This window comes from Astatotilapia calliptera, chromosome 16 (assembly GCF_964374335.1).
Source record: "Astatotilapia calliptera chromosome 16, fAstCal68.1, whole genome shotgun sequence".
NCBI classification, from domain to species: Eukaryota; Metazoa; Chordata; class Actinopteri; order Cichliformes; family Cichlidae; genus Astatotilapia; species Astatotilapia calliptera.
In genome coordinates this window covers 8556531-8570558 of record NC_137437.1, presented here as the reverse complement: position 1 = coordinate 8570558, position 14028 = coordinate 8556531, and the positions used below count along the sequence as shown (strand labels likewise).

The window sequence follows — 14028 nt, the reverse complement described above, 5'->3', positions numbered from 1 at the left end:
AAAAGATGGCAAATCTTCCACCTGATCGTCTTAGCACTGAACCTCCATTTACAAATGTGGGCCTGGATGTATTCGGCCCCTGGAATGTCTCCACCCGTCGCACCCGAGGTGGTGCCGCAAACTCTAAAAGGTGGGCAGTACTCTTCACGTGTTTAAGTGTTCGTGCTGTACATATCGAGCTCATAGAGTCAATGGACACATCGAGCTTCATTAATGCTCTACGGCGGTTCTTTGCTATGCGTGGTCCTGTGAAGATGATCCGCTCTGACTGTGGCACAAACTTTAAGGGGGCTTGCAGAGAACTTCAAATTCTCCTACGGGATGAAACCGATATCTCAAGGTACCTCAGTGAGGAAGGATGCACATGGCTGTTCAACCCACCACATTCTTCCCATATGGGAGGAGTATGGGAAAGAATGATTGGGGTTTCGAGACGGATTCTTGACTCTATGCTTTCTCAGATCAGTCCCTCGCATCTCACTCATGAAGTGCTTTCGACCCTTATGGCTGAAGTAGGAGCGATAATAAATGCAAGGCCTCTTGCTCCCATCTCAAGTGATCCAGATTCACCGTTTCTTCTGACTCCAGCAATGATCTTGACACAGAAGGTCTGCACCCCTCTTGCTCCTCCAGGATCATTTGAAGCTACAGATATGTATCGTCAGCAGTGGAAACGTGTTCAGCACTTGGCGAATACATTTTGGGAGAGATGGAGGCGAGAATATCTCTCTACTCTTCAAAATCGAAGCAAGTGGCAAAATAGTCAGCCCAATGTCAAGGAAGGGGACTTGGTGTTGCTCAAAGACCCTCAGGTAAAAAGAAATCAGTGGCCAATGGCTCTTGTCACCAAGGCTTACCCAGACAGCGATGGAAAGGTCAGGAAACTCGAACTGAGGGTCACGAAAGGAGGTACCATTAAGACCTTCTTTAGACCAGTAACCGAAGTAGTGGTACTTTTGTCTATCTGATTATCTACCATGGACAGTCAATGTGTTATTTTCTTTAGCTGATTGAACTGCTAAGAAATTGATAGTGGTATTGTGTTCAATACCAGGCGGGGAGTGTAATGTTATGTGCACATTGAGAATTTTAGCATCTCCTAGTGGTTAGCTTGGAGACTGCGGTCAAGTGAATTTTTATGTGGTTTGGCTTGTATTCCTATTGGATGTTTAGAGTCACATGAGTGGGGTGATACAGGAAGAGTTTCCTATTGGATGTTTAGAGTCACATGAGTGGGGTAATGCAGGAAGCCATTTTAGTATTGGGATTTGCACAATGAGGCGTACCAGAAGTCTCCCTGTTTAATCCTTAAGCACCCACCTGTGTTATGCCAAGGAGAAGCTTTGTTTGTAAGTTTGAATTGTGTTTCATCTTTATAAGTAGTGAGTGTTGTATATTTTATTGATTTTATGCATATTTGGAGAGATGTATATATAAATGCCTAGATCTGTTCGCCATGTGAAGCAAATGCATAATTCTTTATTGAGCATATTTCTTTTTGTATTTTTTGTAGTTTCACAAGTTCTGGGAAATCACTGTAAGTTGTACGTTGATGAAGACAAACAAGTAAACAGCCCTCAACTTTACTTTCACGCCTGACTCATCATTCAACGCTTTCAGTGCTTACGGCATATGTTTAGCTATCTGTCACTTCGTGTACCAGAACCACGCACGCAGGGGACAGAATACTGACGAATCCACAGGGAAGCATCTCACATCCATGATTTTAAACAGTCTGGAAGAGCTGAAAATTCCCTTTCAGGACTGAAGAGGTCATTCATATGACAATGGGGCTAACATGAGAGGAAAAAAACAAGGGCATTCAAGCCAGGCTGCTGGAACTGAATCCTAGAGCTCTTTTGTTCCCTGTGGAGCTCATACACTGAATTTGGTTGCGGCTGATGCTTCAAAGGGATCTATTGATGCCACAAGTTAATTTGGGATTTTTCAAAAACTTTACAATTTATTTTAAGACTCCACTCAGAGATGGGCCATCCTGAAAAACATGCTAACATTAGACTAAAGATGTTGTCTGAAACAAGGTGGGAAAGTAAGATCAACAGTGTTGAGCCCCTGAGGTACCAAGCATCTGCAGTGAGAGAGGCTTTAATGGAGGTGAGAGACCACACCAAACCCTCAGTTATAAATATTGAGGCCCAGTCTTTGTCTGAGGAGGTGGGATCATACAGATTCAGCATTTGTTCAGTGGTGTGGTATGACATCCACCATGTGAGCAAGCTCATGCAGTCTCCCAACATACATGTGCATGTAGCAGTCAATCTCCTCAAAAAGACAGAAAGAGGTCTCCGCAATTACAGAGCAACAGGCTAATCAGCTGCACAAATGTCAGCCAATGATATGTGTCAGGACATGAACATAGAGGCTGTTCTGCAACAGAAAAGACTGAGATCTACAAAGCAGCACTTCTCTTACGAGTCATTTGGTGAGCCATTGAGTGATGCCCCAAAGAGCTGGAGGTGACCTTTTTTTAATGTTGTTGTTGATGCTGCAGTATCTTCCATCCAAGAGAGATTCACCACTATGGAAAACATGGGAGAGAAATTTGGAGTACAGACACATTTTTCCAGAAGAGGGAGTGTTTGCACAGGGCACCAAACAGACTAGGACCGCCCCTGCATCTTTTAAGTACATTTATAACTCTGTGTTATTGTAACTACGTTAAAACTAATCCAGTCCTTTTGGGCCACTTAAAATATGTTTGCAGAATGATTATTATATTTGTTGCAATTTCTACTGTCCTCTTGGACAGATTACTCTTTAAAAGTAATTTTAATGTCAAATGAATAAATGAGAAATAAACATCACTGCCAAAAACTGATTGCAGTTTCTACCTTGTTACAGGAATGTTGTTTGTGGCACAAGATGACTCGATGTCACCCGAGAGGGATACATTTGACATATGTTTCACATATTATAGACCAAAAAGTTGTCTATAGCAGTTTTTGACAAATACCGGAAATTAGTTTATGGAAGACATGACTTTTTGACACAACACTGGCTAACTGACAACACAGTTATAAGCTAATATTACGGTTGAGTATTATTGCACATAACCTTAGGCTCCAGTATAATAAAATTCTCACTTCTCCTCTGATAATGTGATGTGATGTCCAAGATGGCGCCGAGTATGGCAGCCTCGTCGCGAGCTCCCCCAAGCAACAGCTTTTTTCTGTGTTTAATTTTACTTTTACTTCATTTTTTCGCGAGTAGCACATGTCTCCTTGTGTACGACCGACAAACCTTACTGGACATAAAAGACGGTCTTTCTTATAACTTTCCGGAATTCAAGTTTTGCAACACGGACGCTCCGTTTGCAGACCCCCCATTCATCTCACCTGAGACGCCTTTGTTCTCTGGCCCTGGAGGCCGCAAACGCCGACGCAGAGGGAGAAGATCTGGCGTTCTGGTTCGACTGAGACGGCGCACTAACAGACCACCGTTACCCAGTTTATTACTGGCTAATGTGCAGTCTCTGGAGAACAAGCTGTGCGAGCTTCGGGCACGGATCTCATTCCAGCGAGAGATGCGGGACTGCTGCGTGATCTGCCTCACAGAAACCTGGCTATCGGACAAGGTACCGGACTCCGCAATACAACTACCGGGGTTCTCCGTGCATCGCGCGGACAGGTCACAGGATCTTACTGGGAAAAGCAGAGGCGGTGGTGTGTGTTTCATGATCAACAACAGCTGGTGTGATTATGCGAACGTGCACCCGGTCAAATCCTTCTGCTCACCGGACCTGGAGTACCTGATGATTAAGTGCCGGCCATTCTGGCTACCGAGGGAATTTACAGCAGTGATTATTACGGCTGTTTACATTCCCCCACAAGCCGACACTGACCGAGCACTCAGGGAACTGTACAGCGCGATCAGCAGCAAGGAAACCGCACACCCAGAGGCAGCGTTTATCATGACCGGGGACTTTAATAAGGGAAACCTGAAGAAAGTCTCACCCAAACTCCACCAACGCATCCATTTTAACACTCGTGGAGACCGGCTACTCGACCACTGCTACACCTCTTTCCGGGATGCGTACAAAGCCCTCCCCCGCGCCCCATTCGGCCAATCAGATCACCGCTCCATCCTGCTCCTGCCCGCCTACACGCAGAAGCTGAAACAGGAAGCTCCAACCCGGAGGGCGGTGCACTGTTGGACGGACCAATCGGAGTCTGCGCTGCGGGACTGTTTTGATCACGCGGACTGGGAAATGTTTCACGTGGCCGCCAGAGACATTGATGAATACACAGACTCAGTCTGCGGATTTATCAGGAAATGCGTGGAAGATGTCGTCCCATCCAGAACAGTTAAATCCTTCCCAAATCAAAAACCCTGGATTAACGGAGATGTTCACGCGGCACGGAGCACCGCCTTTGCCTCCGCGAACACATCGGACTACAAACACGCACATTACCAACTCCGGAAGACGATCAAAGCAGCCAAACGTGAGTACAGGGACAGGGTGGAGCAACAGTTTGACAACCCTCGGAGTATGTGGCAGGAACTAAACACGATCACAGACTTTAGAGGGAAAACCAGCACACCGCAGACCACGGCCTCTCTGTGTGAGGATCTAAATGTATTCTACGCTAGATTCGACACAGCGAACACCATGAGACCGGACAGTGTGCGCACCGCGGATGACGTCAGTGCGCACACTGTGTCTGAGGAGGATGTGCGGAGGTGCTTCAGGAAGGTGAACGCACGCAAAGCTACTGGTCCGGACGGGATTCCCGGCCGCGTCCTCAAGTCATGCGCGGCTCAGCTGGCTGGAGTGTTCACACACATCTTCAACCTTTCCCTCTCTCTGTATGTAGTCCCAGCCTGCTTCAAAATGGCCACCATCGTCCCTGTACCCAAATCCTCCACCATCTCCTCATTGAACGACTGGCGACCTGTAGCCCTGACCCCCATCGTAAGCAAATGCTTCGAGAAGCTGGTCAGGGACTTCATCTGCTCTGCACTACCCGACTCACTGGACCCTCTACAGTTCGCATACCGCCACAACAGGTCCACTGATGATGCCATAGCCCTGACACTACATAATGCCCTGTCACACCTGGAGAAGAGAGACACGTATGTGAGAATGCTGTTTGTAGATTACAGCTCAGCATTCAATACCATCGTTCCCTCGAAGCTGGACAGGAAACTGCAGGATCTAGGACTGAGCAGCTCCCTCTGCAGCTGGATCCTTAGCTTCCTGTCTGACTGACAAGTGGTCAGACTGGGCAGCATCACCTCATCCCCCATCACACTGAACACTGGTGCTCCACAGGGGTGTGTACTGAGCCCTCTCCTGTACTCACTCTACACCTACGACTGCACAGCCACTAACAACTCCAACATCATTGTGAAGTTTGCGGACGACACTACAGTGGTGGGTCTTATCACCAATGGTGATGAGACGGCTTACAGGGAGGAGGTCAGCGCCCTGACCCACTGGTGTCAAGACAACCATCTCACCCTCAACGTCGCAAAGACAAAGGTGTTGATAGTGGACTTCCGGAGGTGCAGAGAAGTACACACCCCCATCACCATCAACGGCGCTGCTGTGGAGAGAGTGAGCAGCTTCCGGTTCCTTGGTGTACATCTGGCTGAGGATCTTACGTGGTCAGTACACACAAACAAAACAGTGAAGAAGGCGCAGCAGCGCCTCTTCTTTCTCAGGAGACTGAAAAGATTCGGCATGAGCCCCCGCATCCTCAGGACCTTCTATCACTGTGCCATTGAGAGCATCCTCACTGGATGCATCACCACCTGGTATGGCAACAGCACCGCCTACAACTGCAAAGCTCTCCAGCGAGTAGTGCGGTGCTCTGAACGGATAATTGGAGGTGAGCTTCCCTCCCTCCAAGACATCTACAGGAAGCGGTGCCTGAGGAAAGTGGGGAGGATCATCAAGGACTCCAGTCACCCCAGCCATAAACTGTTCAGACTACTTCCATCAGGAAGGAGGTTCTGCAGCATCCGGTCCCGTACCAGCAGACTGAGAGACAGCTTCTTCCATCAGGCCATCAGACTGCTGAACACGTCATAGACACCTCAGCTTCACTACTGGAACTTTAACATTATGCACTCCATACTGTACAGTAATGCCACTGTTTTGCACATGTCTCAACTCTGTATATTTTTATATATTTTATTTATTGTTTACTCTATTTAATTTGTAAAATATGTGTATACACACACACACACGTAGAAAAATATTTAGTATACACATCCAGAAATGCATATACTATTATATATTGTACATATATTTATTAGTTTCAGATGTAGCCATTCTTGTATTTTGCTTGTTTACATTATTGTATTTTGCACAACTCTGTTGCTTGTGAAGCTCGCACACAAGAATTTCACTCACATGTGCTGTACCAATGTGATGTGACAATAAAAGTGATTTAATTTGATTTGATTTGATAAACAATATGATTATGTAACCAATATGTCAGCTAACCAAAGAATAACTGAAACAATATCTGTAACAACAGAGGACAATTTATTCAGGGTGTGACAGCACTTTACCACCTGTGTCCAATATCTCATACAAATTTCTGGACCGGAGCACATACGTCCTTTAAGAACTCTTGGACTTCATCACAGCCTCTCTCACATCCGCATTACATGTGTAGTTTAAAGGAAACCTGTTACATCCTGTGAGGCTGTGGAAGTGTGTGGGCATGGTGTTGTCCTCTCCCTCTCCCCCCCCCCCCCCCCTTCTTTCTTGCCCCTCCCCGTGTTTCTCTCTGCTGCTCATCTGCCCTCGTTTATCACCAATTACCCTCCAGAGGTGATATAAGCTGGAGGAGAGCAGTGTGGGTGTGTGAGAGGCTTAAACACAAGTGAGTCTCAATTTGATATTAAGTGAACATATTGAGTCTTGGTCCATGGGTTGTAAAACCGCAACATCCTCCATCCGTAGTAAGAGAATGAGTCTGTGGCAATAACCAAAATGTCTCCATATAATCTTTGTGAATAAGAAAATAGTTGGCCAACAAACAAAAAAACCATTGTATAGAGTTAAATATGAAGCATGTCTGTGAGTCGTCTTGATGCATCCTCAATCGTCCAGGTAAGTAAATCTCCAAAAGTTGATTCTGTTCATCTGTACGTAGTGTTTTCAGTGGGAGAAACGTTTCATCACTCATCCAAGTGACTTCTTCAGTCTCAGCTGACCGCAGGTTTCCCCAATCTTATCAATAGTACATTTGCATAATGACTGAAACAAGCCCACTGAAGGAACAATGGGCTGTGAGGTCAGTTCCTTCATCATAATTATGTAAATTCTCATGACCATTGATCAACAACCACTGATCAAAGACCACTGATCAAAGACCACTGATCAATTCCCAACAGAATTAGTTTTCCCTACGTCAGGAGCACGCACTGGGCTGCCCAAATCACAAACAGTATCCCACATTCTTGATTTTTAGTTCACAAACACTTCTTACTTCTTGACTAACTTCTCCTGACACTTTGGAGATGTTGGTTCTTTATACAGTAAAGTCACAGTGGGATACTAACAATATCAGACTGATCCTGTCACGATTTGTTCCCTCTGTCCAAATCACAGCAACAGTATCCCACAGTTGTTTGTTTTTGAACCCATTTTGCACAGAGAGGCATTTTTTGAAAAATGTATTGATAGCAATGTTGAATATTATTACACAGAAAAAAAGCAACTACACCTAAAATAATTACACCATGACGCCTCTGCCTTTCTAAATGGAGGGACAGTAACTGCATGTGTATATGTAAGCGTGTAAAACCTGCAGATAGTAAGATTAACAGTAACAGTATTTTGTCTGTATCCGCCATTGTAGAAATTCTTCTCATGTAAACAGCGTGATGTAAAAAAAAGGCACACACCTTTGACGTTGCGTGACGAACACCCAATTCCTTCTCCACACGTAAACGCAAAAACTGAGTTTTAAAAAATCTCAGTTTTTGGTGATTTGAAACGCTGTTTAGGTGTGAATGAAAGGTCCAAACGCATAGAAAAAGCTGCATTTTCAAAAATACCTGTGTAGGTGGGGACGTTATCTAAAAGTTATTAGTTTATTTTATTGCTCCCTGTAATTTATAGCAGTTTACTTTTATTTGTTTAATTGTTTGTTTTACTACCACTGCACTATCAAAAGATGATGATTCCTTTTTGCTGTCTTCCTGCAATGCACTGTTGGTAGGGTTGCCAACTCCCTGAAAAATAAATAAGGGACACCTCGTGGCCAGGGCCGGGCGACCCAGTTGTCTTCACCCTTCCTAGTGTGGTGAATTTTCTAGCTCTTTTTTTGTGTGTGAAATTATTTTTTTAACCATTTCACTTGAATTTGATTTAAGTAGATGTGTATTCTTTGTGATATGAACACATGTGAAACAAATGATCATTTAGCCATTTATTTTTTAGCTCAAAATGACAACATTAACACAATAAAACAGGTCTCCTTCTTAAACAGAAGCCTGTCATGCTTAACTTTTGAGAATATAAGTAAATCTTTCTTTAAAAGAACTCTGTCCTGCTTAACTTAAAATAATAGAAAACAATAGAAAGAAAAACATTCTTGTAACAGTGCACATTTAGTGCATTTAGTACAATTGGCTTAATGCTAATCAGCTGCTCCTGTTTGTAAACCCGCTTGTTCCCATGATTACGCATCTTAACTCATCATCATTATTAATCTATGTATTACTTTTATGTATTAGTGATCTATTTGTTGTAATCATCTATCCTTACAGTTGTTTATTACACAAAATAAATTATATTATCACACTTCTGGCCACATAGCGCTGATATTCACTGCACATGCCCATATTAACTTTTTCCAGCCAGGTGTTTTCCTTTTCCCATTTTTCCCTTTCTCTGAACAAACATTGCTGCTCTAATGCTGGGCTTACACTGTGCGGTTTTAGGCCCATTTTGAGCCGATTTTTGAGTGATCGGACCGATTTTGGCCTTCATCGTGCATCGTGTAGTATACGTGGGGTAACGAGAAGTGATTAACACCTCACGACCAGCTCCCGATCATCAATCGCTCGTGAGGGTCTCACCACAGCCGCTCACACTGCTCGCGCGCAAACACGTAAACGTTGGTGTAAAAGATGGAGCAGCACGGCTGTGCAGCGTGTGATCTGGACACAAGCGATGGAGGCACACAACCGTGAAAATAGTTGGATCTACATCGCTGCTCAGTCACAGCTGCCCGATCAATGTTTTTCATTAGCAATTTAGCAAAGTTGATGGTGGTGGTGTGCGTGTCTGTGTGAGTGAGTGAACGACGGAGAGAGAGAGAGCGCGACAGATTTTCTGTTATAACCTTCATTTTATGGAGGCACAGTGTGAGCACTCAGGTCGCATCAGAGCATCGGGCGGTATAGTGTGAGACCCTGCATCGTGACCTACCAACTTCTAACCCCTGCGAGTCAATCGTGCAGTTTGAGCAGGAGCTGAATAACGTGACTGAAAAAATCGCACAGTGTTTGCCCAGCTTTAGGTGTACTGTCGTCCGAGACTTGCACCGCAGTGTCGGCGTTTGTTTCCCTGTTGGCCATGCTTCTTGTTGTGGTCATCTGTTGTCTTCCGGTATTTTCTCCGTAAGCAACCTTTCCTTGACCAATGAGATGAGCGGTAATCTGAATTGTCATACTCGTAAGTGTGCTGTCAGCTCATTGGTCACAAAGCAGGAGAGGGGCTGGGAATTATGTTTTCAAACAAAGCGTTAATTCCCTTAAAAGTTATAGACTACTTTTGATTCTCACTGTATTACGGGACAAAGTGCGTCCCTTATTAGCTCAATACGGGACGTGTACTTTTGTTTCGAAATACGGGACGATTCCGTTTTTTAAGGGACGGTTGGCAACCCTAACTGTTGGGAACAGCAAGCGATGCAGCTGATGAAGGGAAAGGAAGCAAAAGCGGGGATAAACGACAATGGGTCTTTTATTAATCAGCTTAAATTTTCTCAGAACTTCAAACCTTCTTTATATTTTATCTGAACTGAACGTATGTTACTCTCAGTTATTTTTAAACACATTTCTGCAGAACATACCAGAGGCAGCTTGAGCATATAACCCTCCTTGAAGCCTGGACCTCAACTAAAGATGATCCCCCTGTATCAATGAAACCACGGCCCTTTCAGATGCCACTGCCTGCTGATTCAATAGTTTTGCCAGGAGAACATAGGGCAGAGCCCACGTCCTTGCTGCAGAGTCTGGTGTAGGGCTAGAATATCATCTGTGTTAACTTGATGTCACCTAATGGCCATTGGTTGTCTTTTGTCACAAGCACCTTGTGCTTTCGAGCGCTGTGCTTAGAAAAGGCTGTTTTTATTGTTTCGTGTGTATTTTCTATCAAAACTCTAGTTTTATGTGCCCTGTCAACACAATTAAACTGGCATATAGTTTGCAGTCTACACTTTTAACACAAGTTGAAATGGAGACCACAACCGGGGCTGTTGTGGACTGGCGCTTATCCTCCTCCGGGGAAACAAATCAGGCAATCTCTGGGTTTAGCCAATGTAGCAGAATGAATATTATATTTCAATACTGGCTTGTTGATCCTGCTACTAGCCAATCACATTAGATGGTGCTGCTATAAATAGTAGCTGCCATCTGAGCATCCCTGACTCGCTCACCTGCTACTGTACGCATCCAGGCCACTTGACTTCTCTAGCTGTTACAGAGATCACCTGTGGATGATTTTCAGCCTCCCATCGAATGCTGGTTGTGGCTGCAGAAGCCTCCAATGGGTCACTTTGTTTACAAATTGGGCAATGCTGTGTAATCGAAAGAGTGGGCCTCAGTGGGCGGCTGATAGCTACATTTACAGAACCGTACATGCAATACATAGGAACCTGTTAATGTGCATGCTAATGTTTTTAATTATTTAATTAGAGCAGTCATATGTATGAAAACTTAGATACAATAATGAGAAAAATACATAAACCACAGCACCACAGGGAACTGTGCTGTCCCCTCTTCTCTTCACCCTGTACACCTCTGATTTCTGCTACAACTCTGAATTATGCCATATTCAGAAGTTTGCAGATGACACGGCCATCATGGGGTGTATCTGGGATGATCAGGAAGAGGAGTACAGAAGTCTAGTGAGGAACTTTGTCGCATGGAGTCACACAAACCACCTGCAACTCAACACCTCAAAGACTAAGGAACTGGTTGTGGACTTCAGGAGGTCCAGAGAAGGTCCACTGCCGGTTCAGATAGAGGGGGAGGAGGTGGAGGTGGTCAACACATACAAGTACCTCGGGCTGTGGGTGGACAACAAACTGGACTGGTCATGCAACACAGAGCACCTGTATAAAAAAGGCCAAAGCCGACTGTACTTCCTCAGGAGGCTGAGGTCTTTTAACATCTGCAGGAAGTTCCTGAGGATGTTTTACCAGTCGGTGGTTGCTGGAGTACTTTTCTATGCTGTGGTGTGCTGGGGGAGCAGCACAGCAAAGAGGGACTCATCCAGGCTGGAGAAACTGATCAGGAAGGCTAGCTCTGTGGTCGGCATGAAGCTGGACACTCTGGTGACAGTGGCAGAGAAAAGGACATTAAAGAAACTGATGGACATTATGGACAATGCTAGGCATCCTCTGCACACGGCCATAAACAATCAGAAGAGTCTGTTCAGTGACAGGTTGCTTCTCCCAAAGACAAGAACTAACAGACTTAAAAACTCCTTTGTCCCACACGCCATCAGACTGTTTAACTCCTCTCTGGAGGGGAGAGGGAGGGGAAACAGGAGGACAAAGGAGGGGGGAACAACTAAGCTGTAGTGCCTCTTCACCTCACTGTACAATACCTTGTGCAATACTTTTTGTAAATAGTCAACAGTGCAATAGACTCAATACTTGAAATGTGCAATTCACTTGTATTTTTATTTTTATTCCTATTTATTCTATTTATCCCCTTCGTATATTTTATTTATATTTGTCTCTGTATTTATATATGTGTGTGTGTGTGTGTGTGTGTGTGTGTGTGTGTGTGTGTGTGTGTGTGTATATAATATTCTGTAACTCTGTAACTTCTGTCGGTGCTGTGCTTTTTGGAAATCGAATTTCCCAGAGGAACCCACCCGAGGGATTAATAAAGTTCTATCTTATCTTATCTTATCTTATCTCATCTTATCTAATCTTATCTAAAGTACTGAAGCTCATTTATTCTTAAACTCAAATACAAGTAACAAATGACAGTTTTCACATAAAAATTATTTGTAATGTTTCTACCTAAATAAGAAAAAAGTAATCAAATAAATTTAATTTGCAATTTTCTATCTGTCTGTGTTTTGAATAGAACAGAAATAAATACAAATGTGCTAACACTGATTGCACTGAATTTATAGTTAATCCAGTAAATTGGATAAACATTGTAGATAAACAGGATGTTCAGATAAATTTAATTGCATGCATCATGATACAGTAGAAAGCAATTTTACATTTCTAGGGTAGATAATAGATTAATGAAGTAACAGGTTTACTATATTATGGGAGCATGATTTTGTCTAATTAGTCTTATTACAGTATGTTGGCTTCACTAGTTTCATGTTTGAAAATCTGCAGTGTGATGATCAGTTTTACAGCATTTCTAAACCAGGGGTAAAACAGGGCATAGATCAAAGGGTTTAGACAAGAATTAAAGTAAAAGACCATGATCACAAAAAATGTAGATGGATTATTGACCATGTCTTCTACACCAAAAGAAAAGCAGAAGAATGGACAGTAGCATATTAAAAACACAACTACAAGAATTCCAAGAGTCCCAGCTGCTTTCAACTCAGATTTGTTTGTGTGATTCAATGAACGCTGCAGTGTGACAGCTGTAACATGAGAGCGCATGGCTCGAGCCTGAGACACAGCCACTACAAACACTCTCATATACAGAATTACGATAACTGGAACTGGAACAAAAAAAAGATAAAACCGTGTCAAAAATCCCTGCAATATCATTAATGATAAACACACACTCTCCATAGCAGGAATTATACCTGCTTTATCAGTACATCCTTCATATAGAGACTGCTGTAGAAAATGGCAAATAACCAACACAGAGAAACACTAAGTTTGACTCTTGCCACAGTAATTCTGGTGGGGTAATGCAGAGGGGGACAAAAAGCCACATAATGGTCAATTGATATTAGAACTATGTTCCCTGTTGAGGCAAAGGCAATGTTGCCAGTCAGCAGTTTTGGGAAGGTTACTTTTAAAATGTATTCCATTACAGATTATAGAATACATGCCCTAAAATGTATTCTGTAACATATTCCGTTATGTTACTCAATGAGAGTAACGTATTCTGAATACTTTGGATTACATTTTACAGCTACATTTATGTATGGAAGAAATATAGTATCATCAGAATTCAAGTATTTTTAGACATTGAATTTATGACACTGAATTTTTATCCTCCAAATTTCCCTGCAAAAATTCACCTGCAAAAAAGTATTTTTTTTAACAAGTATCCTATTTTCTAAAGCACAGCATGTAAAGGGTAGCTCGGTTAGCAGGATGCTAGCATGTAGCGCTTAGTGAGACACGCCTCAGACGAGTTGAGCAAAGACCCCGTCTGTGTACTTTATACGTGAGCAACGGATTTAAATAAAATTAACGTTTCAAAAGACAAACTTGAAGATAAAAAACAATATAATTACCGGAGAATCGCCAGGGTTCGCCACTTCCATCTTGCTGCTCCTAAATTCAAAACTGCCTCTGCAGTCAGGCAGGGGAGGCGTGGAAATTGAGTTAGTCAAACGTTTTCCTTAGTTCGAGTAGATGATAAAATAAAATAAAAATAAATGGGATTTTAAGTAGGACTAGGCGTTCTGTAATGATCTCTATTTAGGAGAAAAACTTAATCACTCACCTTTAAACAGCTCTCTTTTAGGAGACAAGCTGCTGGCTAACGGTGTCATGTGATCAAACAGAGTAATTTAATTGGCTGAGAGCCGCTGGACTCGATCTAGTGCTGATTGCTCTGGCTTGGGTCATTCAAGTTCATCACTTTTGCAGTTGA

General features: G+C 43.3%; 1 long non-coding RNA gene and 1 pseudogene across 1 annotated transcript; one reads left to right on the top strand and one right to left on the bottom strand.

Annotated features, from left to right (window-relative positions):
* The first annotated feature begins 394 nt into the window (after positions 1-394).
* LOC113007300 (uncharacterized) lies at positions 395-2856 on the top strand. The gene is made up of 2 exons (XR_013902165.1): positions 395-1349; positions 1514-2856. It is a non-coding gene; the product is annotated as an uncharacterized LOC113007300 (long non-coding RNA).
* Positions 2857-12533: 9677 nt separating this feature from the next.
* Positions 12534-13234, bottom strand: LOC113007296 (trace amine-associated receptor 13c-like; annotated as a pseudogene).
* Between the last annotated feature and the right edge of the window lie 794 nt (positions 13235-14028).